Genomic DNA, 27,845 nt, shown 5'->3' with positions numbered 1-27,845 from the left:
TTGAGAATAAGTATGTTAGTTAATCTTTATTGAATATTTCCTAGGTGTCAGATATGGGTAATACTGTCATCTCCATCTACAGGTGAGCAAACCAAGGAGCAGAAAGGTTAAATGACTTGCTTGCAATTACATGACCAGTAGCGGCACAGCTGGGACTGGGCTTGGCTGTCTGGCATCAGACTCCATGCTGGGAACCATGGTGCTATTGTGTAATGAGGTTAGGAACTGATTCTGCAGATGTCAGCAACACAGTTCACCTCAGGTGTCAGGTATCAACTTAACCTTCAATGGAACTCTTAGAAACACATCAGGCTCGGTATCTCCTTTCACCTACAGGAAAATTAAAAGGTAAATGTAGTAGGAATTTGGAAGACAAGTAATTACACTTTCCCAGTTTTCACAACGTGTAAACTGTCTAACAACCTGTTGTATAACACTTTATAAACTGTAAATCTCTAGAAACCAATACTTCTGGTCCAACCAGTATAACATGAGGTCTAGGAACTGGCACTAATGTACATGTAAGTTAGTCAAGCTGTAGTCTGTCAGGGCTGGTGGAGGTTTTCAGAGAGTTGTTATCTACGTTTCACTGGGTATTCTTGAACAGTGCTGATGTATTTCTTTATTCATCTCACAAAGGACAGTAGATGCCATAACAAAGTAGTCTTCTGAGGCAATATTATTTCTTTGTAGACATAAAGGCAATTATTAAATATAAAATGTTGATGATTTTTTTAAAAAATAGTGTGTCTATTGGGTGTTTGTGAAGATACCCAAGTCACAGTGAAAGCACAGGGAATTACAAGTATATAATGACAAAGTACAGATCTGGGTGATGGAATATGAAGAATAAACTTAATTTCCAAAGTAGAGTTAACACTAAATTTTCACATTTTTAAAAAATACCAAGTGTGGTTACTCTGCTTCTCTAAGAAAATCCTCATTGCTCCTTTAAAGAACAAAGATTTAGCATTGAGCTAGCTGTTTTTATTAATATTAAAATCACCCAGCAAGTGTTGATCTTAACCAGAGGCTACACATCAACATATCATCTTCCAAAGGATCCATCATTGGCAAGTACCACGCGGATTCCAAAAAAATTATAAAAGTCTCAGTTTGATGAGCCTCTGGAGATGACTGATAAAAGAAGCTGTTCTAACAGCTTGAATTCCCTAGATGACTTGGGAAATGTCACAGAATATAACAGGGAAGTTTGGAATGAAGTAACAAATTGATGATCCCTGTCAGATTAGAGCACAGATTTTTATCAGTTTCAAAGGATTTGCTGAGAGTACTTGCAGAGCTCTAATCATTCTAAATAATAGATCTAATTGGTTCATATTTTATTAGGCAAAATTAAAGCTCTTGGAAAAGTTCAAAGTATTTTCTACATGAACAACCTTATTGTAGAGTTTTCAATTCATAAGAAAAAGTTGAAGAGGCCTTTCTTAAGAAAACATTCTGTTATTTAAAAGACCCAATGTTAACATTAAATAACCAACGTGAACAACAGAACTTTCAGGGTCAAGGCTTTGAACTCAGACTTGGTTAAATTTTTGACTTTTCTGATTAGTGACTGTGAGCTTAGTGCATTACTCATTTTCTCTAAGTTTAATATTTCATCTGTTCAATGATCTTAATATTGCATATTTCACAAGATTGTCCTAAGCCTGAAATGAGATGTTTGAGAAGTGTTTAGCAAAGTGTGTGATATATGGTAAAGATCTCAATATACTGGACTTTATTTATTCAATATATAGGTATCCTTCACTGTCTCTTTCTTCTAGTAGAATAAAGGAGGCTTAGTGAGTACAGGGACGTCTTTTTTGTTCGCTACTGTGCCTAAAGCAGTGTCTCATTAATATTATGAGGACTCAATAAATACTGTTGATTGGAGGACTAATACTTTATTACTTCATATGGAAGATCTTGTTACTCTAAAATTCATGCTTTTCATATCCTTTTATTATAAAATATGAGAGGGGCCATCACTACTGATCCTGTGGACAAAGAAGGGTAACCAAGAAATATTATGGACAATTCCATGCCCACAAGTTTGATAACTTAGATGAAATGGATCAATTCCTTGAGAGAGACAATCTACCAGAGCTCACCCAGGGATAAATAAATAATGTGAATTGAGCTGTGACTATTAAATAAATTGAGTCAATAATTGACAATTTCCAAAACAGAAAGAACGAGGCCCAGATAATTTCCTTGGTAAATGCTACCAGATATTTTAGGAAGAAACAGAAACTATTCTTGACAATTCCTCCCAGAAAACAGAAGCAGAAGGAACACTTCCTTATTCATCCTATGAGGCCAGAATTACCCTAATACCAAAACCAGATAAAGACATTACATGAAAGAAAAGGTACAGACCAACATATGTCATGAACATGTCATGTTCAGATTTTATGAACATGAACATTTTATGAACATTTCTATATCATGAACAGATTTTGTTGAACTCCTCCATAAGATAATAGCACATTGAATCCAACAGTGATCAAAAGAATTACACACTGTGACCAAATGGTATCAGTTAACCCATAATATCAACAAGATAAAGAAGAGAATTTCTATTAGTAGAAGCAAAAGAAGCATTTGAAAAAATCCAATATCAATGTATATTAAAGACTCATAAAACTAGAAATCAAGGTGGGCTTCTTCAAATTGATAAAGCACAGAAACACCTTTGTTCATCAGTTTGTCCATTCATGAAGCCACAGTTTCCAACCCATATGAGTTGATACAAATTGGTTGAATTCTAACCTTAGTTTTCTTTATTAAATGATGGTAGAAGCAGGGCAAAGACTAATAGAGTTTTGCCAAGAAAATGCACTGGTCATAGCAAACACCCTCTTCCAACAACACAAGAGAAGACTCTACACTTGGACATCACCAGATGGTCAACACCAAAATCAGATTGATTATATTCTTTGCAGCCAAAGATGGAGAAGCTCTATACAGTCAACAAAAATAAGACCAGGAGCTGACTGTGGCTCAGATCATGAGCTTCTTATTGCCAAATTCAGACTTAAATTGAAGAAAGTAGGGGAAACCACTAGACCATTCAGGTATGACCTAAATCAAATCCCTTATGATTATACAGTGGAAGTGAGAAATAGATTTAAGGGCCTAGATCTGATAGATAGAGTGCCTGGTGAGCTATGGACGGAGGTTCGTGACATTGTACAGGAGGCAGGGATCAAGACATTCCCATGGAAAAGAAATGCAAAAAATCAAAATGGCTGTCTGGGGAGGCCTTACAAATAGCTGTGAGAAGAAGAGAAGTGAGAAGCAAAGGAGAAAAGGAAAGATATAAGCATCTGAATGCAGAGTTCCAAAGAATAGCAAGAAGAGATAAGAAAGCCTTCCTCAGCGATCAATGCAAAGAAATAGAGGAAAACAACAGAATGGGAAAGACTAGAGATCTCTTCAAGAAAATTAGAGATACCAAGGGACCATTTCATGCAAAGATGGGCTCGATAAAGGACAGAAATGCTATGGACCCAACAGAAGCAGAAGATATTAAGAAGAGGTAGTAAGAATACACAGAACTGTACAAAAAAGATCTTCACGACCCAGATAATCATGATGGTGTGATCACTGACCTAGAGCCAGACATCCTGGAATGTGAAGTCAAGTGGGCCTTGGGAACCATCACTACGAACAAAGCTAGTGGAGGTGATGGAATTCCAGTTGAGCTATTTCAAATCCTGAAAGATGATGCTGTGAAAGTGCTGCACTCAATATGCCAGCAAATTTGGAAAACTCAGCAGTGGCCACAGGACTGGACAAGGTCAGTTTTCATTCCAATCCCAAAGAAAGGCACTGCCCAAAAATGCTCAAACTACCGCACAATTGCACTCATGCAGAGTGCATCATTGGAAATGCTGGACTGGAAGAAACACAAGCTGGAATCAAGATTGCCAGGAGAAATCTCAATAACCTCATATATGCAGATGACACCACCCTTATGGCAGAAAGTGAAGAGGAACTAAAAAGCCTCTTGATGAAAGTGAAAGTGGAGAGTGAAAAAATTGGCTTAAAGCTCAACATTCAGAAAACGAAGATCATGGCATCTGGTCCCATCACTTCATGGGAAATAGAAGGGGAAACAGTGGAAACAGTGTCAGACTTTATTTTTGGGGCTCCAAAATCATTGCAGATGGTGACTGCAGCCATGAAATTAAAAGATTCTTACTCCTTGGAAGGAAAGTAATGACCAACCTAGATAGCATATTCAAAAGCAGAGACATTATTTTGCCAACAAAGGTCCGTCTAGTTAAGGCTATGGTTTTTCCAGTGGTCATGTATGGATGTGAGAGTTGGACTGTGAAGAAGGCTGAGTGCTGAAGAATTGATGCTTTTGAACTGTGGTGTTGGAGAAGACTCTTGAGAGTCCCTTGGACTGCAAGGAGATCCAGCCAGTCCATTCTGAAGGAGATCAGCCCTGGGATTTCTTTGGAAGGAATGATGCTAAAGCTGAAACTCCAGCACTTTGGCCACCTCATGCGAAGAGTTAACTCATTGGAAAAGACTCTGATGCTGGGAAGGATTTGGGGCAGGAGGAGAAGGGGACAACAAAGGATGAGATGGCTGGATGGCATCGCTGACTCGATGGTCATGAGTCTGAGTGAACTCCAGGAGTTGGTGATGGACAGGGAGGCCTGGCATGCTGTGATTCATGGGGTCACAATGAGTCGGACACGACTGAGTGACTAAACTGAACTGAACTGAATCATATCTACCTCATTGTTTTATATTGAGACTTAAATAAGATCATCACTCTATAACTCTTAACTTAGTGCCTTGCATTTAGTAAACATCAGCTGTTCTTTATTTGTTTTCCTGACTGATCTTCAAAGTAGAAAAAGAAAGGGGAAAGAAAACAGATTGTTGATCTATTTGTCCCAGTCTGATGCTGCATCAAAATCTCTCACACGACTACCTTTCTGCAGCTTGACTAGCACATATTTATGGTTCCTGAGGCCATCAGCTAAGATAAAGTCTAGAAAAACAAAATATTAAAGATGAATATGAATAAGTATTATTAGAGACAAAGATGAATCTTGTCAAAATTATATCTGATTGGTTCTTGCCATGAAGATTAGTCAAGAAGAAGAAACAGAAGACATCCAAATTGCTAAAGAAGAAGTAAAACTATCTCTATTTGCAGGTGACATGATCTTGAATATAGACTATTCTAATGAATCCCATTAAAAAAAATCATTAACACTAATAAACTAGCATACTTGCAGAATTAAGATTAATTTACAAAAATATATTCTATTTATATAATAGTTTTGAATGATCTAAAAAAGAAATTAAGAGGACAATTTACATTTACAATAGAATTCAAAAGAATAAAATACTTATAAATAGATTTAACAAAAAAATACAAAATTTGTGTAATAAAAACTACAAAATATCATTGCTAGTTTAAAGTAGATCTATATAAATGGAAAGGCATCCAATATTCATAGATGAGAAGATTTCATATTGTCAAGATGGCAATACTCTCCAGATTGATCTATAGATTCAGTATAATGTGTCAAATTTTCAACTTCTTTTTTCTTAAATTGGCATTCTGATCTTAAACTTCATGCAGTAATGCGAGAAACTCAAGTAGCTAAAACAGCCTTACAGTCTTGAAAAAAGAAGAACAAAATGTGAGGACTCACATTTCCTGAGCTCAAGCCTTACCACAAAGATCAGTAATCAAGACCACATGGTATTGGCACAAGAGGGGTGTATGTGTGTCTGTGTAAAAGAATAAAGAAACCAGAAATAAAACCTCCCATTCATTTATGGTCAATTGACTTTTGACAAGGGTACCAAGAAAAGTTTTTTCAACAAGTGGTATTGGGACAACCAGATATTCACATGCAAAAGAAACTGGACTCCTGCTTTATATCTTATATAAAAATCAACTCAAAATGTGTAGACCTAACTGTAAGAGCTAGAAGTATAAAAACTCTTAGGAAAAAAAGCATAAACGTATATCTGTATGACTCTGTGTTAGGCAAAGATTTTCTAGATATGACATCAAAAGCACAAGGGACCAAACAGATAAATTGACATCATCAACATTTTTTTAAATTGTATTTTCAGTGACACCATTAAGAAAGTGAGAAGAACCCATAGAATTGGAGAGGTTTTGAAATTATATACCAGATAAGGGACTTCCACAATGTGTTAAAAAAAAAAAAAAAAAAAAAAAAAAAAAAACAACTTTGCAATGCAACTGTAAAAAGACAAATGGCCCACTTTTTAAACGGGCAAATTTGAATAGACATTTCTCCAAAGGAGATATGCAAATAACCAATAAGCACATGAAGAGATGCTCAACATCACTGGCTATAAGGGAAATAAAAATTAAAACCACAATGAGATACCACTTTAAAGGATAGCTATAATCAAAAAGATAGGCAACTACTAATGTGGTTGAAGATGCAGGGAAAGTAAAACCCTCAAGACATGGCTAGTAGGGTTATAAAATGGTGCAGCCCCTTTAGGAATGAGTTACTTAAAACAGAAATATCATATACCCAACAATCTTACTCTGTACTGGCTACTTTGAAGCAAATGATTCAAGAGTCCATCTTTGATAAATCATTTCAAATCAAAGGAACAATGACAAATTATACCATTAAAATGTCACAGGTCACTTTTACATGTATATGCAGATCATACCTGGCAAAATCATTGTAAATTATACAGAGGCAAACTCTCACTAAACCCTTATTAATATTAGCACTAGGATTAGTTCTATTCATTGTTGGTGCTACTTTACCTATTCGGTGTATCATAATATTTTATATCCTTTTATATAATTAATGGTATAGTTTTAGATAACAGGGATATAAATATTTACTTGGCACAGTATTTTAACATTATAAATAGTTTATAGGTTTATAGTTGTGTTATTTTTCCTTTGTCTAGCACAAAGATCTCCTTTGTTAAAGTTGGACAGGAAAGCAGGCTTAGTGTGTACTCTGAAGGACATCTGTGTTTTCTGACCCAAACTAACTCCTGTTCCTCCCATCAAATCCATCTTCCCCACACATTTTCTGTTCCCTTACTAGGCAGGGCACTCTCCATTCTTGGAAGGTCCCTATCTCTGGGATTCCCTTTCATTCTCATCTCTTTTCTCTGTCTCTCACTTTCTTTCACTCCTTTGGTCTCTCTTCCTCTACGTATCAAAATCCCTGTGGGCAGGGAGGGCAGGGCAGGAGCACCCCAAAGGCTGGCAGATGGAGCGGGGGCGGGAAACCTGAGGGGTGGAAGCAGACGGCAGCAGCAGCTGAGTGGGGTCAGTTCACTGTAGTGTTTGCCAATGTTGGCGTCATCTCCAGAGTGTCCCTGGCGAAAAGTTTTTGGAGCCAGTGAGGGATACAGCTCTTTGGTCAGTATTGTTTTAACATGCTTCAAATAAATCAGAGATCAAGCCCTGCACCATTGGAATGGGAGCACTGACTCTAAGACCCTAGACTACCAGAGAACTAACCCTAGGGAGTATCAAATAGTGAACACTCACACAAAGGAAACCACTTGGATATAATACCCAGCATCACCCAACCACCAGTTGCACCCTGCGCAGGACCCCTCATCTAAACAAACAAAACAAAAATACAAACCCAATCATCAGCACACAGGATTACCGCCTCAATCAGACCTGCCCATCAGAGGAAAAACAAATAAATAAACAAAAACTCACTACATATCTCACCCTATACAAAGCTCACGCAAACCACTGGACCAACCTAAGGAGGGCAGAAACCAAAAGGAAGAAAGAATTCAAACTTGAAACCTGGGAAAAGGAGAAATCAAACACAATAAGCTAAAAACAAAAAATAATGAAAAGGCAGAGAAATACTACAAAAATGAAGGAACAAATTAGAAACACAAAAGTACGAATAAATGAACAGGAAATAGGCAAACTACCTGAAAAAGAACTCAGAATGATGATAGTAAAGATGGTCAAAAACCTTAAAATGGAGAAAATGCAAGCATGAATCAACAAAGACATAGAAGAATTAAAGAATAAACATAGAGAAAAACAACACAATTACTGAAATTAACAATAGAAGGAATCAATAGCAGAATATCTGAAGCAGAAAATGAATCAATGAGCTGGAAGATAACATGGTGGAAATAAGTTTTGAAGAACAGAATAAAGTAAAAAAAAAATGGAAAGAACTGAGGATAGTCTCAGAGACCTCTTCTACTACTGCTGCTAAGTCACTTCAGTCGTGTCTGACTCTGTGTGACCCCATAGACGGCAGTCCACCAGGCTCCTCTGTCCCTGGGATTCTCCAGGCAAGAACACTGGAGTGGGTTGCCATTTCCTTCTCCAATGCATGAAAGTGAAAAGTGAAAGGGAAGTCACTCAGTCGTGTCTGACTCCGCGACCCCATGGACTGCAGCCCACAAGGTTCCCCCGTCCATGGGATTTTCCAGGCAAGAGTACTGGAAAGAGTACTGGAGTGGGTTGCCATTGCCTTCTCCACAGAGACCTCTGAGACAATATCAAATGCACCAACATTTGAAATATAGCCGTCCAGGAAGAAGAAGAGAAAAAGAAAGGGTATCAGAAAATTTTTGAAAAGATTATAGTTGAAAATTTCTCCAACATGGAAAAAGAAACAGTCAGTCAAGTCCAAGAGGCACAAAGAGTCCCATACAGGAAAAACCCAAGGAGAAATATGCCAAGACACATACTAATCAACTAACAAAGAATAAACACAAAGAAAGAATATTAAAAGCAGCAAGGGAGAAGCAACAAGTAACATACAAGGGAAACCCCATATGCTTAACAGCTGATCTTTCAGCAGAAACTCTGCAGGCCAGAAGGGAATGGCAGGCTATATTTATAGTATTGAAAGGGAAAAATCTACAGCCAAGATTACTGTCCCCGGTAAGGATCTCATTCAAAATTGATACAGAGATAAAAAGCTTTTCAGACAAGCAAAAGTTAAGAGAATTCAGTACTACCAAACTAGCTTTACAATAAATGTAAAGGGATTTATATAGTCAAGAAACACAAGAGAAGAAAAAACATCTACAAAATCAACCCCAAACAATTAAGAAAATGGCAACAGAAACATGTATATCAATAATTACTTTAAATGTAAATGCATTAAATGCTCCAACAAAATGACACAAACGGGCTGAATGGATACAAAAACAAGACCCATATATATACTGTCTACAAGAAACCCACTTCAGACCTAAAGACACATATAGACTGCAAGTGAGAGGATGGAAATATATATTCCCTGCAAATGGGAAGCAAAAGCAAGCTGGAGTATCAATCCTCATATCAGACAAAATAGACCTTAAAATAAAGAAGATTACAAGAGATAAGGAAGGACACTACATAATGATCAAGGGATCAATCCAAGAGGAAGACATAACAATTGTAAATATCTATGCACCCAACATGAGAGTAGCTCACAAACATTAACAGACATAAAAGGAAAAATTGACTGTAACACAATAGTAGTATGAGAGTTAGTAACACCCCACTCACACCAATGGACAGATCATCAAAACAGAAAAGCAATAAGGAAACACAACTCTTAAATGATACATTAGATGAGATGGATCTCATTGCTATCTTCAGGACATTCCATCCAAATGCAGAAGAATACACCTTCTTCTCAAGCGTACATGGAACATTCTCCAGGATAGACCACATCTTGGGTCACAAATCAAGCCTCAGTAAACTTAAGAAAATTGAAACCATATCAAGCATCTTCTCTGACCACAATGCTACGAAACTACATATCAATTACAAGAAAAAACTAAGACACACAAACATGTGGAAATTAAATGACACATTCTAAATAATCAACAGGTTACTGAAGAAATCAAAAGAGAAATCAAAAAATTTCTAGACACAAATGACAATGAAAACAAGGCAACTCAAAACCTATGGGATACAGCAAAAGCAGTTTTAAGAGGGAAATTTATAGCAATACAATCCTACCTCAAGAAACAGGAAGAACGTTGAAGAGAGAACCTAACTTTACACCTAAAACAGCTAGAGAAAGAAGAACAAAAAAATCCAAAAATTAGTAGAAGGAAAGAAATTAAAGAAATGAGCAGAAATAAATGAAAAAGAAATGAAAGAAACAATAGTAATGATTAATAAAACTAAAACCTGGTCCTTTGAGAAGATAAACAAAATTGACAAGCTTTTAGCCAGACTAATCAAGAACAAAGAGAGGTGAATGAAATCAACAAAATTAGAAATGAAAAAGAAGAGGTTACAAAAATACAAAAAATTATAATAGATTATTATGAATGACTATATGGCAATAAAATGGATAACCTGGAAGAAATGCACAGTTTCTTAGGAAAGTTTAGTCTGCCAAGAAAAACCAGGAATAAATAGAAATTATGAACAACCAAATTACAAGCACTGGAATTGAAGCTGTGATCAAAAATCTCCCAAAAAACAAAAGCCCAGGACCAGATGGCTTCACAGGAGAATTCTGTCAAACATTTGGTGAAGAGCTAATCCCTATCCTTATGAAACTATTTCAAAAAATTGCAGAGGAAGGAACACTTCCAAACCTATTCTATGAGACCACCATCACCCTGATACCAAAACCAGACAAAGACAACACAAAGAAAGAAAACCACAGGCCAATATCACTGAAGAACATAGGTGTAAAAATCCTCAACAAAATTTTAGCAAACAGAATTCAGCAACACATCAAAAAGCTCATACATCATGATCAAGTTGGGTTTACTCCAGGAAAGCAAGGATCCTTCAATATATGCAAATCAATCAATGTGATACACCATGTTAACAAATTGAAAGATAAAAACCATATGATCATCTCACTAGATATAGAAAAAGCCTTTGACAAAATTCTGCAACCATTTACGATGGAAACTCTTCAAAAAATGGGTACAGGTGAAACCTACCTCAACATAGTAAAGGCCATGTATGATAAGCCTACAGAAAACATAATTCTCAATGAAAATTATGAAATAGATGAATTATGAATAGGTGAAAAACTGAAAGCATTCCCCCTAAGATCAGGAACAAGACAAGGATGTCCACTTTCACCACGATTATTCAACATAGTTCTGAAAGTCCTAGCTACAGCAATCAGAGAAGAAAAAGAAATAAAAGAAATCCAGATCAGAAAAGAAGAAGTAAAGCTCTCACAGTTTGCAGATGACATGATACTGTACATAGAAAACCCTAAAAGTAGTATCAGAAAATTACTAGAGCTAATCAGTGAATTTAGCAAAGTTGCAGGATACGAAATCAATACACATTGCATTTCTATATACTAACAGTGAAAAATCAGAAAGAGAAATTAAGAGATCAACCCCATTCACCACTGCAGCAAAAAGAATTAAATATCTGGGAATTAACTTACCTAAGAAGACAAAAGAACTGTACACAGAAAATTATAAGGCACTGGTGAAATAAATCAAAGATGACATAAACAGAGAGATAGTCCATGTTCCTGGGTGAAGTGAAGTGAAGTGAAGTCACTCATCCATGTCCGACTTTTTGTGACCCCATGGACTTTAGCCTACCAGGCTCCTCTGTCCATGGGATTTTCCAGGTAAGAGTACTGGAGTAGGTTGCCATTTCCTTCTCCAGGGGATATTCCCAACCCAGGGATCAAACCCAGGTCTCCAGCTTTGTAGGCAGATGCTTTACCGTCTAGGCCACCTATTTTGAAAATGACTTTACTACAAAATGAAATCTACAGATTCAATGTGATCCCTATCAAATTATCAATGGCAGTTTTCATATAACTAAAACAAAAATTTTGCAATTCATATGGAAACACAAAAGACCCCAAACATCCAAAGCAGTCTTGAGAAAGAAGAATGGAGCTGGAGGAATCAACCTTCCTGACTTCAGATTATACTACAAAGCTACATTCATCAAGACAGTATGGTACTGGCACAAAAACAGAAATATAGACCAATGGAACAAGATAGAAAGCCCAGAAATAAACCCATACACCTATCGGTACCTTATTTTGACAAAGGAGACAAAAGTATACAATGGGGCAAAGACAGCTTCTTCAATAAATGGTGCTGGGCAAACTGGACAGCTACATGTAAAAGAATGAAATTAGAACACTTCCTAACACCACACACAAAGATAAACTCAAAATGGATTAAAGACCTAAATGGAAGACCAGAAACTAAAACTCTTAGAGGAAAACATAGGCAGATCACGCAATGACATAAATCAAAGCAAGATCATCTATGACCCACCTCCTCAGTTCAGTTCAGTTCAGTCGCTCAGTCATGTCCGACTCTTTGCGACCCCATGAATCGCAGCACGCCAGGCCTCCTTGTCTACCACCAACTCCCGGAGTTCACTCAGACTCACCTCCTAGAGTATTGGAAATAAAAGTAAATTAAGTGGGACCTGATTAAACTTAAAAGCTTTTGCACAGCAAAGGAAGCTCTAAGCAAGATGAAAAGATGACCCTCAGAATGGAAGAAAATAATACCAAATGAAACAACTGACCAAGGATTAATTTCCAAAATATACAAGTAACTCAAAGAACTCAATGCCAGGAAAACAAACAACTCACTCAAAAAGTGGGAAAAAGACCTAAACTGACGTTTCTCCAAAGACATATAGATGACTAACAAACACATGAAAAGATGCTCAACATTTCTTTTTACTAGAGAAATTCAAATCAAAACCACAATGAGATATTACCTCACACCAATCAGAATGGCCCTCATCAAAATGTCTATGAGCAATAAATGCTGGAGAGGGTGTGGAGGCTCTTGCACTGTTTGCTGGGAATGTAAACTGATACAGCCCCTATGGAAGATGGTATGGAGATTCCTTAAAAAACTAGGAATAAAACAACCATATAATCCAGCAATCCCACTCCTAGGCATATACCCTGAGGAAACCAAAACTGAAAAAACACATGTATCCCATTGTTCATTGCAGCACTATTTACAATAGCTAGAACATGGAAGCTAGCTAGATGTCCATCGACAGGTGAATGGATAAAGATGTTGTGGTACAGATACACAATGGGATATTACTTAGCCACTAAAAGGAACACATTTGAGTCAGTTTTGATGAGGTGGATGAACCTAGAACCTATTTTACAGAGTGAAGTGAGTGAGAAAGAGAAAGATAAATATCATATTCTAATGCATAATATACAGAATCTAGAAAAATGGTACTAAAGAATTTATTTACAGGGTACAAATGGAGAAAATACATAGAGAATAGACTTATGGACTTGGGAGAGGAGAGGAGAGGGTAAGCTGTATGGAGAGAGTAACATGGAAACTTACATTACTATATGTAAAATAGAGAGCCAACAGGAATTTGCTGTATGGTTCAGTAAACTCAAACAGGGTCTCTGTAAATCTAGAGGGGTGTGATGGGGCAAGAAATGGGAGGGAGGCTCAAACAGGAGGGGATAAATGTATACCTATGGCTGATTCATGTTGAGGTTTGACAGAAAACAACAAAATTCTATAAAGCAATTATCTTTCAATAAAATAATAATAAAAAAAGAAAATCCTACCGTATCCATATTTAAAAACTTTCCCTCTCCCTTCCATCATGATGGTGTCTTCTCTGTGCTCCAATTGAATTGAAATGGTTAAGTCTAACAGGTTGGGAGTTTGCTATGCGACAAGCCCTAATGTTAAACACTACAGTGATCTATCACTTCTTTTAATCCTTCCAGTATCCTTCATGATGAAGGTGTTATTAATCCCAACTCTACTAAGGATATCAAGATGCATAAATGTCGAAGATGCCTATCTTAAAAAACAGAGCTGGTATCCAAACTCAGGCAGACTGATTCTAGAACCATCCATGGGCTTTTGATCCCAGTGACAAGAATCCTACTTATATAAAAGTTACTGTTTTCTGAGCCTGCACTTTTCATTGGATAGTGAACCTAGGAGCAGGGGTGTGAACTGGGGTAGAAAATCAACATCTTATTCCTCCTCGTACCTAGCCAGCCCTTGGCACAATGCCTGTGGCATAATGGTACTCAATTCACATTCATGGAGTTAAATTATAATAGTATTCCTATGGAAACTACAATCAGCTTTATGGTAATTGTGCTTCATATTTGTCTAGACACTTGCAGCAAAAATACTAGACTGCGTGACTTGCTATTTGCACACTCATTATCTGGAATGAGCTGCCTTATTAATATTACTCACTCTTGTTCTTTGGCACTCACATGGAAAGTGGCTCTAGCCAATCATCAGATGAAAAGATGAAATGATTACAGTATAACAATTCATATCATATCATTATCAATAACAGTGTTCTGGGTGTTTAGGCATACATCCTTTCATACATACAACTTATTAAGTGTGTACTGTTATCTCCATTTTAAAGATGAGAAAACTGAGACTCAGGTTAAGGAACTATCCAAGGTCACAGAGTTTGTAAGGGAACCCAACCCTACCTGTCTCACCGTAGAACTTGGGCACACGTGCATCTCACCACATCTCCCACCAGTTCTGCCATTGGAACAGGATGTATAGGGACAGATAGCAGTTCCCAACAAATGCACTCTGTGCTCCCTGAAGTTTCCTCAAGGTCTGAGAAGTCCCACAACACTCCTCAGCCCCCACCAACTACCTTTTATGTAAATAACCATTACTTATTTGTTAACACAAATACTATTTTCCTTTCTTTGAACGTGTGAGTGTTTGCTTTTCTATTGCTAGCCTTGACATTGCCACAAAATTGCTTGCAGCATAATGATTGGATCAATTCCATTTTGAAGAACTGAGTAACCATTGCCTGGGGGTATGGTCAGCCTGGCATGCAGTCTCCCTGATGTTTGCAAGTGGCTTCATGGATTCAGTACGCATTTTAGATTTAAGTATGTGCTCCACAATCAAAGAAGTATTTATTTGTGTGTTGGTGTGTTATGCATAGTATTGTCTTATCTTTTCTTATGTTACTGACATAATAAAAACTAGACTTTTTGGTGGTGAAAACCATTTTCTGGGTAATTTCAAAGTAGTCACTGGAAATTCACTTTCCAACACTGAGGGAGAATTGTAAGCTGTTGACATCAGTAAAAAACACAGCACTTACATGCCCATGTGAAGTGCCTTGTTCCTTTTTGCATTCTTTCTCTTTTTAATCCCAGTTTTCTTCTTTGTTTGCCTGCTCAAAATGGCTTGGATTTATCCTCTGTTAACAAGATCACTTGCCAACATTCCCCAGCAAGCTGGAAAATAAGAAAATGGGCAGTCTCTCTGTAACTCTTGCTTCCCTGGGACCTTCCCACCAGATTTGAAATAATGGATTCCACAAATAGGAAAGGACAGCATTTCTCCAAAGGAAAACATTTTATGGATGTTTGTACAAAATCATCCCAGGGATGAGCTCTTAAAGAGGAGATATTCAAATGGATTAAATTTGCAATATAAATCCTCTGACATTTCCATTAATTTGTTTAATAATTAGCCTGGCATTTTTGCTGTTTAATTAGATGGAAAATAATTGTTTCTTCTAAGCCTTGCCTAATCAGTTTTAAGTAATGTTTATGTAAATTTGAAAATTGAATAGAAGGAATTAATATTATAACAAGGGTGATTCTTAAATTAAGGCATGTTTATCTGAGAAATAAGAACCCACGAGAATGGCTTGTCCATTGTTGCCAGTTTCTCTGTTTCCTTTAGGATTTTGCAAATGGGCATCATTTCTATTTTTGGCCCAGTTTCCATTTCCTTGGTAACAAGGATCCTGCAAATAGAGGACTGTGAGTCCTATAAGGTTCACAGACCACAAGCAGGGCTCACTCAGGTCTCTCAGAGTGTGCTGAGAATCCACAGCACTCCTAAGGAGAGGAAACAAGAAGTCACTGGCCAAGGATATTGTGTTCACTGTGTATATCCTGTTGCCTTGGATTTTCAGTGTTTCACTTTACTTTCTATTCCAAATATTTTACACAGTCAATTTCTGACTAAAAGCCAGGGAAATTAAATAAACAGGGAAGTGTGGAATGAAACAGAAGCACTGAGAATTGGGGTGAGGGTTGTCTACCACCAGGGCTAAGACGGTGGTGAAGCAGATGCTTTGGTCCACTTCTCTGACAGTCTACATGCTCAGTGCCCTCTGGATCCCTACATTCAAGGTCCAAAACTGCTTTCTTCCACGCCTACCTCCACTGATGGCCAGTGGACCTAGTGCCATCTGACAGAACCTTACAAAGGCTAACTGAGCAAGTATATATGGGCTAAGGTTTTCATAAGTTAACTTTTTGGAAATCAGTTTTTAACTCTTAAACCCAAAAAAGTTAATGTGAGATGTCAAATTTTCCCCAGTGAATTAATAATTAGTATCTGTTTTTTCAAAACCGTATCAGTTCAGTTCTTTCGTTCATTCGTGTCTGACTCTGTGACCTTATGGACTGCAGCATTCCAGGCTTCCCTGTCCATTACCAACTCCCAGAGTGTGCTCAAGTTCATGTCTATCTAGTTGGTGATGCCATCCAACCATCTCATCCTTTGTCGTCCCCTTCTTGTCCTGCCTTCAATCTTTCCCAGCATCAGGGTCTTTTCTAATGAGCAAGCTCTTTGCATCAGGTGGCCAATACAAAGTATCGTAGCTTCAGAACCATATAGATACAGGTAAATAATCATTTTGCTCTGCAAAATAAAATAAACCTGTGAGGTATTTTATAGTAAATACTTTATTGTCTATCATCTGTGAAGTGGAGATAATTCCTTCATAGTTGTTGGGAAGCCCAGTACAAAATAGCCGGGAGGAAGTCCTTGGGAAAATGGCGAAGGGCCAGAAGTACCCCGGCTTGGTGCTGCGGGCAGAAAAACATCTCCTGCCTTTGGTTATGCCCGGCGCCAAGATTTAATAATAAATATTAAGGATGTTGCTTGAGAAAACGGGTTATGGGATAAGTACATGGGTCACTTAGAGCGCGCTGTCCTTGAAATATTTTTACTGATTAGGTGTTAACCCTGTACACACTCTGCTGGCTGTATACTCTAAGCTCTTTGTTTCTACTTCTATAAAAAAGCTTGACTGCAGAAATAAACTTGTCAGTCCTTGCAAGAGACTGTCCGAGTGTCATTCTTTCAGGTTCATCGCTTCCAAGTCCCAGGGAGAAAATCCCCAACAATAGTCTTATCAGAATAATTCAGTTCAGTTCAGTCGCTCAGTTGTGTCTGACTCTTTGCAACCCCATGAATTGCAGCACGCCAGGCTTCCCTGTCCATCACCATCTCCCAGAGTTCACTCAAACTCACGCCCATCAAGTTGGTGCTGCCATCTAGCGATCTCATCCTCTGTTGTCCCCTTCTCCTCCTGCCCCCAATCCCTCCCAGCATCAGAGTCCTTTCCCATGAGTCAACTCTTCACATGAGGTGGCCAAAGTACTGGAGTTTCAGTTTTAGCATCATTCCTTCCAAAGAACACCCAGGACTGATATCCTCTAGAATGGACTGGTTGGATCTCCTTGCAGTCCCAGGGGATCTCAAGAGTCTTCTCCAACACCACAGTTCAAAAGCATCAATTCTTCAGTGCTCAGCTTTCTTCACAATCCAACTCTCACATCCATACATGACCACTGGAAAAACCATACCCTTGACTAGACAGACCTTTGTTGGCAAAAATAATGTCTCTGCTTTTGAATATGCTATCTAGGTTGGTCATAACTTTCCTTCCAAGGAGTAAGCGTCTTTTAATTTCATGGCTGCAGTCACCATCTGCAGTGATTTTGGAGCCCCAAAAAATAAAGTCTGACACTGTTTCCACTGTTTCCCCATCTATCTGCCATGAAGTGATGGGACCAGATGCCATGATCTTAGTTTTCTGAATGTTGAGCTTTAAGCCAACTTTTGCACTCTCCTCTTTCACTTTCATAAAGAGGCTTTTGAGTTCCTCTTCACTTTCTGCCATAAGGGTGGTGTCATCTGTATATCAGGTTATTGATATTTCTCCTGGCAATCTTGATTCCAGCTTGTGCTTCTTCCAGCCCAGCGTTTCTCATGATGTACTCTGCATATAAGTTAAATAAGCATGGCGACAATATACAGCCTTGATGTACTCCTTTTCCTATTTGGAACCAGTCTGTTGTTCCATGTCCAGTTCTAACTGTTGCTTCCTGACCTGCATATAGGTTTCTCAAGAGGCAGATCAGGTGGTCTGGTATTCCCATCTCTTTCAGAATTTTCCACAGTTTATTGTGATCCACACAGTCAAAGGCTTTGGCATAGTCAATAAAGCAGAAATAGATGTTTTTCTGGAGCTCTCTTGCTTTTTGCATGATCCAGCAGATGTTGGCAATTTGATCTCTGGTTCTTCTGCCTTTTCTAAAACCAGCTTGAACATCTGGAAGTTCACGGTTCACATATTGCTGAAGCCTGTCTTGGAGAATTTTGAGCATTACTTTACTAGCGTGTGAGATGAGTGCAATTGTGCAGTAGTTTGAGCATTCTTTGGCATTGCCTTTCTTTGGGATTAGAATGAAAACTGACCTTTTCCAGTCCTGTGGCCACTGCTGAGTTTTCCAAATTTGCTGGCATATTGAGTGCAGCACTTTCACAGCATCATCTTTCCGGATTTGAAATAGCTCAACTGGAATTCCATCACCTCCACTAGCTTTGTTCATCATGATGCTTTCTAAGGCCCACTTGACTTCACATTCCAGGATGAGATCAAATATAAAAATCACTTGGCACATGGTCTAAAAACTAGTACACAGTTACAAGTGGTAGGTCATTTTTAATATTCTGAGCCCTATTCTGAATGTGAGCATAACAATTTGAATGTTGTTCAGTAGCTAATGTTGTATCTGACTCTCTGTGACCCCATAAACTGTAGCACACTTGGCTTCCCTGTCCTTCACTTTTTCCTGGAGTTTGTTCAAGCTGATGTCCATTAAGTTGGTGATGGTATCCAACCATCTCATCCTCACTTGCCTCCCCCTCCTCCTGCCCTCAATTTTTCCCAGCATCACAGTCTTTTTCAATGAGTCAGCTCTTCACATCAGGCAGCTGAAGCTTCAGCCTCAGCACCAGTCCTTCCAGTGAATATTTAGGGTTGATTTCTTTAGGACTGACTGGGTTGATCTCTTTGTTGTTCAAGGGACTCTCAAGAGTCTTCTCCAGCACTACCATATATACATTATACATATATGATATATATTAATATATATACATACTCTGCATGAATGGCAAATTGTTAAATGAGGGAAAAAAATGCTGATATAATTCCTGCTTTAATTCAGAGCTTGAGAAAAGTTAACATTGCTGAGATAGTTTTTTCTTATTCAGTGAAAACCTTTTACTTCTCTCTTAAGCATTGGTATTTATGATTACTTTTTCTTGTACTTTTAAAAGAAATACATAATTTTAACCAAAAAACTCAAAATGAGTTATCTTTTGTTCATTAAACATTGATCATTCATATTCTTAACATCACATATGTCATTGTAAAGTTAATTCCAATTCAATGGTTTCAGAAAAGAGTTTTTATTGTTGATAATAAGTATTAATCATCTTTAAGCATAAAATGAAGCAAGTAAGTCTTTTTTTAGACTATCATAACATTGCATATTGGAAATAACTTCAAATCTAATGTTTTAGCTCTGTGATAAAATTAATTACACTTGAAAGGAATTCTGGCTTTTTTGTATTAGATGAATTCCTTACTGAAATAAATTATTTTAGGCTAAAAAAATATTGGGAGCAATAAAACACTAATGGCATCTATTAGGGTCAGAAAGATTTTTGAAAGAAGCATTTTGTACTGTCTCTGTCCTAATCATCCAATAAAAGAGTTCCAATTCAGAGCAGGCTCTGATTTACCATTCTGATTAGATGCATATGGTAAACATTAGTGGCATTCACCTGGGAACCAGCACTGCCCAATCAATTCACTTAGAAAACAGTACTATCCAATTCCTCTTCCTCTCAAATAGGTACATAGCCTCCCCACCTATCTCCCAAGAATAGAGTTCAGCAGATCTCAACTTTGTGATATGAAACCTACTAGCTTTTTGGAGGGAAAACATGTCTGTTTCTTCCTGTTACCATGGAGGAAATGTTCCTTCTTTTATTTAAGATCAGTCCCTCAAATTATGTAATGAGCCTGTTTTCTCCTGCCTTTGCAGGATTCTTACACTACCAATGACCTCTTCTTTTCCTGATTTCTCCTTCTCTGTCTAGTTAATTATTTTACTCCATCAGTTTTTAGACAGTCTGAAGTCTCCTTCATCCTAAAATAAATTTCCTTCTGCCTTTACCATTTATTCTCCAAGCTACTGCTCTTTGTCCTCTCTTGAGACAAAAATGGCAAAATAATTGTATTGTCTCAGCTCTCTATCTTTATGTTCTCATCTCCCCAATCTCAACTCTCTTTAATCTGGCTTTCATCACTTTCTCTATCAAATTAGTTCTATAGAGATTGTCAGTGTCTGTGATGACAAAGAATCCAATGGGAATTTTTCAGACTTCATCTCACTTTAATCTTTCAAAAAACTCTGCTGACCTTCTTAAAATGTTCTCTTCTATTGGTTCTCATGCACTTCACATCACTGGTTTCCTGTATCCACTCTCCAATCTCCTTGGTTAATTCATCCTTCTCTGCCTACCATTTTAAATAAGGAGGCTTGACTCCTCAGAAATTAAACTATAGGTGCTTCCCTCTTGTTTTACTGTTCTCTTTGTTCAGACAACTCATGGCATCAAACACCATCCAGATGTTCCAATCTAAGTATGTAACCCAGAGCTTTTCTTTGAGTTCCAATCCCAGTACAGCCAACTGCCTATTGAGCATCAAGACAGCATCAGGACATGAAGCTCTGAAGGCACATTAAATAGAGCATGTCCCAAACCAAACTCAGGATCTCCCCTCACACCCTTAAACCTGGGTTTCCTCTGGTCTTCCCTATCTCAGTGAATGGCATCCAAACCATCAGGCTGTGGACACCAGAAATCTAAGGGCCAATCCTGACACCATCAACCCCACCCCCTTCACGTCACCAATCTTGCCACTTGCTTCTCACCTAATTTCATATTGTCACTTCTCTTGTCTCAATCACTACCATCCTAAACCAAACTACCATTTCATCCTACCTGGGCTACTGCTAAAGTTTCTAACTGACCCTGCCATGTCCAATATTGATCTTTAATCTGTTCTTCACACTACAACCAAAGTAAGCTCTTCAAAAGGCAGATTTGTATATTTCATTCTCTAGTAAAACCTTGTAATGGGTTGCATTGCTCTCCTGATAAGAAACAAAATACTTTTATGTATTTGTTGTAGGAGGCTCCATGTGATCTGGCCTAGACTCATGTTTGCAGCATCTTTTCTCTTCTCTCTCCCCACTCCAGCCACACTACCCTTCTTTTAGTTCTTTTTGGCCAATCTCATAGCCCTCTTTATTTGTTATTCACTGCTCTTATTGTAATTTTTATCTATCATTTTTTGAGCACTTGATTACCTGTCTCCTCCAAAAGACTGTTGTCAAAATCAGGGCCCAAATCATGTATACTTTGCTCAACAGTTTATCTCAAGCATTTTGCTCACACATAGTAGGTTCTCCTCACATTTATTAGCTGAATGTCTGAATTGGAGATACCAGATTTGTGATTCATCAGTTAAAAGCATGGGAGTGGATGAGCTCTGCTAAAATGGGAAGGCAAGTAGATCAAAGAAATAAGCCTGTGAGAGTCCATTCAGGGGACTTGAGGAAGAATGTGTAGGGTAGTCCCAATTGTAGAAAATTAAACCAATATGGACTATTTAATGGAGAAGGCAATGGCACCCCACCCCAGTACTCTTGCCTGGAAATTCCCATGGATGGAGGAGCCTGGTGGGCTGCAGTCCATGGGGTCCCTAAGAGTCTGACACGACTGAGTGACTTCACTTTCACTTTTCACTTTCATGCATTGGAGAAGGAAATAGCAACCCACTCCAGTGTTCTTGCCTGGAAAATCCCAGGGACGGGGGAGCCTGGTGGGCTGCCGTCTGTGGGGTCGCACAGAGTCGGACACGACTAATGCGATGCAGCAGCAGCAGCAGCAGCAGAACTATTTAAAGTAGCTCTGAAAAAGGAACTCCTTAACATTGGTTACTTTTTCTCCAGTTTAACTTATTTCTTCTGATTTGTTAACAGAACTAAATACAAAGTTTCTCATGGATATACTGTTATCCTTTCCTTGTGGAGTAGAGACTTGCTTTAGCACCTAAGATGAAATGAGTACCAACTTGTTTTCACTAATGGGCAATTGTCACTGAATTCTCTCCTTAGGTTTCCAAGGCATCATTCCCTCAGAAATTGGCAGCACAGGTGTGTCATACACATCTTCCAGGTGCAAAGGCTTCACTCTCTAATAGGTGGTAGGAGTGCAGCTGAAGGACCCACTTGGGTGAAGTGGCTATTACAAACCTCCTGTGTGTTCTGAAAGTCACATGTCAATCAAACACCTTCCTTCTCCTGGAAAGGGTAACTTAAATATCCCAATAGCAAGGAAGATAAAAATACAGCAAGAATATTGAACCTCATAAAAGCAATGCCAGATAAAATACAGGACTCCCAGTTAAATTTGAATTTCAGATAAATAACAGTTTTTAATATGTCTGTGCAGTGTTTAGACATATTATAAAATAATTCATTGTTTAATGAAAATTCATATTTATTAAGCATACTGTATATTTATTGCTAAATCTGATAGCTCTAAGTAAAGTCCACTTGTTCATTCATCACCTATTTGAACTTTCAGTCCATAATAAAGAACAAACCCAGGTGCATGTGGAGTCTGGCCAGCTGCCTGCCTGAGGATGGTCCCAGCCCACTACTGTGCACAGGCTGCCCTCAGTCAAAAGATATGCAGGTAGTTGCCCTTCAAACACTTTCAACTCCTTGTCATTAAGTTTGGGAGTTCAATGATTTTTTTTTTTAACTTTTTTCATTTTCTAAATGAGGATATATACTTATTTTTTATTGAAATATGTTTGATATATGTATGGTATGACATGAGTGCTTAGTTCTGTCCGACCCTTTGTGACTGAATGGACTGTAGCTCACCAGGCTCCGCTGTCCATGGGATTTCCCAGGCAAGAATACTGGAGTGGGTTGTCATTTCCTTCTCTGCTGCTGCTGCTAAGTCGTTCAGTCGTGTCCGACTCTGTGCAACCCCGTAGACGGCAGCCCACCAGGCTCCTCCGTCCCTGTGATTCTCCAGGCAAGAACACTGGAGTGGGTTGCCATTTCCTTCTCCAATGCATGAAAGTGAAAAGTGAAAGTGAAGTCGCTCAGTAATGTCTGACCCTAGCGACCCCATGGACTGCAGCCTACCAGGCTCCTGCGTCCATGGGATTTTCTAGGCAAAAGTACTGGAGTGGGGTGCCATTGCCTTCTCCACATTTCCTTCTCTAGCACTGTGTAAATTTAAGGTGTATGTAACTAATTTGATACATTTATATATTGATGTGCTTACCATTGTGGCAATAATTAGCACTTTCATCATGTTACATAATTACCCTTTCTTTTCAGTGATTAGAATAATTTAATTTTAGTCTCTTGGAAAGTATGGTGATTATAATACAATATTTTGTCTATATTCACTATACTTTGCATGAGAGCTCTAAGGCTTATGTATTACTTAACAATAATGGTATGAATTGTTCCATACTCTAAAGTTGCCACACAATCATTTTTTTAATTGTTTTTCAATTAATGATTTAAGCCCTGATCTCCTTTATTAGCAGGAAGTCCATTATCTACTTCTGGGATGGCTTTTATCCCCAGAATTGTCCAGATACTCTAGTAGTCCAAAAGAGAGGAGAGGATGGGATGGAAATCTCTTCACCCAAGCAGTGCTTCTGCCTCATGAAGTCTCCATGCCTGTGGATGGCCAGCCTCTGCCCACTCCAAAAGGGACCTGAGCCTCTACATGAATGGCTATCTGCCCAGGGCTACAGGGTGTCTACACTAGGGTCCATCCACCCACTCTTGTAATGTTAAAACAATATAGTGTGCCCCCAGTCTGCAGAACTTAGAGTTTAGATCTTTCCACTGCCACACCCAGTTATTTCCTGGGAGACCAGCTGGCTTTCTCATGCAGACTCAAGGCTGGCTCTGATGTGTCCACCCACCTCACCACTCACTAGACCACCTTGGTCTCCTCCCCCATGGCTGCCTCTCCCCACCACCCCCAACAGGAATCTGTGCTCTAAAGATCCCCAGCCTTTCCTTGTAAATTCACAACACAAAGAATCTGAATATACTCCCTTTTTCTACATGCTGCTGCTGCTGCTAAGTCGCTTCAGTTGTGTCCGACTCTGTGCGACCCCATAGACGGCAGCCCACCAGGTTCCCCCATCCCTGGGATTCTCCAGGCAAGAACACTGGAGTGGGTTGCCATTTCCTGCTCCAACATGTGAAAGTGAAAAGTAAAAGTGAAGTCATTCAGTCGTGTCTGACTCTTAGCGACCCCATGGACTGCAGCCTTCCAGGCTCCTCCGTCCATGGAATTTTCTACATGAGCGGAGCTCATTGTTCAGCTCTACCCATCTAAAAGAAAGTTCTTCAGTGATCCCAAAAGCTCTTACCCTTCTGAGAGGAGCCTGGTTGGGGATTCCAGGAGAACCAACACGCCTTCTTGAGCAATGGGTGGTTCCCTTCCCATGTTCCAAAGCACTTTTCTGGCTCTTCTTCCCTAGAAGGGCTCCCACAGCATCTGTAGAGGATACATAAAAGCAAAATAAAATAAATTATACTGAGCCCATATCTCACCATTAACCAGCAGATCTGATTCAGCTTCTCAAGTCCTTATGTCAGGCAAAGCCATTCTCTCATTCCCTTTATCTTACTGGGCAACTCTTAATAGCAAAAATCACCCATTTGGACTAATTCTTAAAAATACAAATAAAGCTGAAGGACCAAGTTAATGTGTCTTGACTCGTTTAACTGAAAACTATTCATTTTTTAAAATAATATGTTATATCATTGGTATTGGTATGGACTCAAATGCCTAAATATTTCATAACTATCTATATATGAGTTTTTAATTGAAGTTTAATTTACAGTGTTGTGTTAGTTTCAAGTGTGCAGCAAAGTGACTGTTATATATATTCTTTTTCAGATTTTTATGAGCTATTATAAGATATTGAGTATAGTCCCCCATGCCATACAGTAAGTCTTTGTTGTTTACCTAGTTTATATATAGCAGTGTGTATATGTTAATCCCCACATCCTAATTTATCTCTCTGTCCACCACCCCCCAACCCCAGCTATCCCCCTTGGTAACCACAAGTTTACTTTTTATGTCTCTGAGTCTATTTCTATTTTGAAAATAAGTTCGTCTCATTTTTTTAGATTCCACAAAAAAGTGATATCATGTTATGATTATCTTTAATATATGATTTTTCTTAATTCACAAGGCTTAAATCATAGAATTTTAGTGCAGTAAAAGTGATCAATAAGCATACTTTGATTTTCCAGCAGGAGAAACTGAGACCCAGAGAGGCATATGCACAAAGTCCATGAATCGCTTGTTATCCATTGAGTCACACATTAGTTGACACATCTTATATGTCAGCCATATGGTGGGAAGTTCAAGGATGAATCATACATGGAAAACTCCACTGGAATTGGGAATCAGAACTCCTCACTTCAAGCACGAAGTTCTTTCCTTCCATTGAAGGCAGGCTGTTAGAATGACCTCTGCTCCCTTTGGATTTTGAAGTGGAAGACCATTTAACACCTTGTTGTCCACCCAACATCCCACTCTCAGAGCTTCACTTACCACCAAGGGCTCACTTATACACCAACTAGACTAGTAACCCGGAGAAGGCAATGGCACCCCACTCCAGTACTCTTGCCTGGAAAATCCCATGGATGGGGAGCCTGGTAGGCTGCAGTCCATGGGGTCGTGAAGAGTCGGACATGACTGAGAGACTTCACTTTCACTTTTCACTTTCATGCATTGGAGAAGGAAATGGCAACCCACTCCAGTGTTTTTGCCTGGAGAATCCCAGGGATGGCGGAGCCTGGTGGGCTGCTGTCTATGGGGTCGCACAGAGTCGGACACAAGTGAAGCGACTTAGTAGTAGTAGTAGTAGACTAATAACCTGTGTTTGAAAATAAACATTTGGGAAGTTAGTTGTTTCCGAAGTCACACATGCCACTTTGAATCCAGTGGTAATATCAAATCCCCTCATGACTTTAAATTCTTTTTCATTTCAAGCCACTGCCACAGAGCATAAAGATGCCACACATAAATCAAAAATGAATGTTTCTTTCCTTTCCTATATTATTGCAGAAATGTTTATTTGCCACATCATTTAATAGCAAAGAAGAAAGCTGTAGATAGGAGAAGGGAAGCAGGGGCACTGAGCCTGCTTACTTGGGAAAAGGCTTGAAACTTCTGACCAGAGTGAATTCCTTGTGATTTTAGGGAAGGGCTTTAGCATGCAGATAAAATAGGAGACCTGAGGAACTGCCTCCACTTCCCAAATGTTCTGTTTTTGTTTCAATTATGTTAACTTCTGATTCTCTCCCCTTGAGCTATCCAGACCACCGCCACTGTCGCTGTCATCCTGGTGTTTTCCTTTTTTAATATATATATAACAATTATATATATAGTAATAATATTACTATATATATTACAATTGATGGTTTTCCATGCTAAGACATCCCTTATCTATCTCAGCAAGTATGAATCTATGTTTTTAAACTACACAGAGGAAAATCCACACACACACACCATCAAAGAGAACAGCTGTGAGAAGCTATTTGCTTCTATAGAAGAGTTCTTAGGCAGGGATTTAGGAGAGCTGGGTTCTGGTTCCAGATCTGATATTCAAATATTAATGTCTCAGGAACTAAAATACTCACCCCCGTATGCTTCTCTCCCAGGGCCTGGCACAAGAGAGGAGCAAAAGCTATATCATCTATCAAATTTCTCTCCCACCAGAAATTCCCTTCTCCACTGGGCATGATCCTTTCCTTGTCTCCCACCTTTATCCTGTTGATTTCTGTTCTAAGTGCTTATTCATGCCTTTGGTCATTTGATTTTCATTAGTCCTTCATTCCGGAGAAGGCAATGGCACCCCACTCCAATATTCTTCCCTGGAAAATCCCATGGACGGAGGGGCCTGGAAGGCTGCAGTCCATGGGGTCGCTGAGGGTCAGACACGACTGAACAACTTCCCTTTCACTTTTCACTTTCATGCATTGGAGAAGGAAATGGCAACCCACTCTAGTGTTCTTGCCTGGAGAATCCCAGGAATGGGGGAGCCTGGTGGGCTGCCGTCTATGGAGTCGCACAGAGTTGGACACAACTGAAGTGACTTAGCAGCAGCAGCAGGCCTTCATTCATCAAATCTAGAACAGCCTCCTTCCTCAGCATCTGTCTTATCCCATCCCAACCATCCTCAGCTGAAGTTCAAATTTCACTTCAGTATAGCTTTTCAGTTTTAATGCCATCAATCTTGTCCTGCTCAGAAGTCCCAGCTGTTTTCTACTTGTATCACATAATTTTCACTTGGTTATACAATGTCTCATATTACTGTTTTAGATTATTTTGCTTTATTTATTAATGGCTTCATGATATTTGCATTGCCTCCCATCTAAATCTCAACCCCCTTTCTCTAAAAAATTAAAAGTCCTAGTTTCTTGTCTAGTCTCAACTATTCCATGTGACTCTGAGCAAAACCAATGATCTTCCACTTTCTTGTATAAAAAATAAGAGCTCCTTAAAATTGCTTTCAGCTCTACTAATCTGTAAGTTTGAGATTTTATTTAGATTTCAGATGTCTTCTTTTTTCAGATTTGTTATTATTTCAGATTTGTTCTTTTGAA

At 38.7% G+C, this 27,845-nt stretch overlaps 1 long non-coding RNA gene across 3 annotated transcripts; it reads right to left on the bottom strand.

Annotated features, from left to right (window-relative positions):
* LOC123333408 lies at positions 1-27,549 on the bottom strand. 3 transcript variants are annotated; one of them, XR_006550729.2, is made up of 4 exons: positions 27,243-27,548; positions 24,593-24,720; positions 15,107-15,242; positions 1-330 (listed from the first exon to the last, which is right to left on the bottom strand). It is a non-coding gene; the product is annotated as an uncharacterized LOC123333408 (long non-coding RNA). The 3 variants fall into 3 exon arrangements; XR_006550728.2 differs by lacking the exon at positions 27,243-27,548 and adding an exon at positions 26,880-27,194; XR_006640990.1 differs by lacking the exon at positions 1-330 and adding an exon at positions 12,333-12,391 and having other exon boundaries at positions 27,243-27,549.
* Positions 27,550-27,845: the final 296 nt, after the last annotated feature.

The sequence above is a fragment of the Bubalus bubalis genome, chromosome 4, assembly GCF_019923935.1.
Source record: "Bubalus bubalis isolate 160015118507 breed Murrah chromosome 4, NDDB_SH_1, whole genome shotgun sequence".
Taxonomy (NCBI): domain Eukaryota; kingdom Metazoa; phylum Chordata; class Mammalia; order Artiodactyla; family Bovidae; genus Bubalus; species Bubalus bubalis.
The sequence above is the reverse complement of the archived record's forward strand: the minus strand, read 5'-3'. Positions and strand labels throughout refer to the sequence as shown.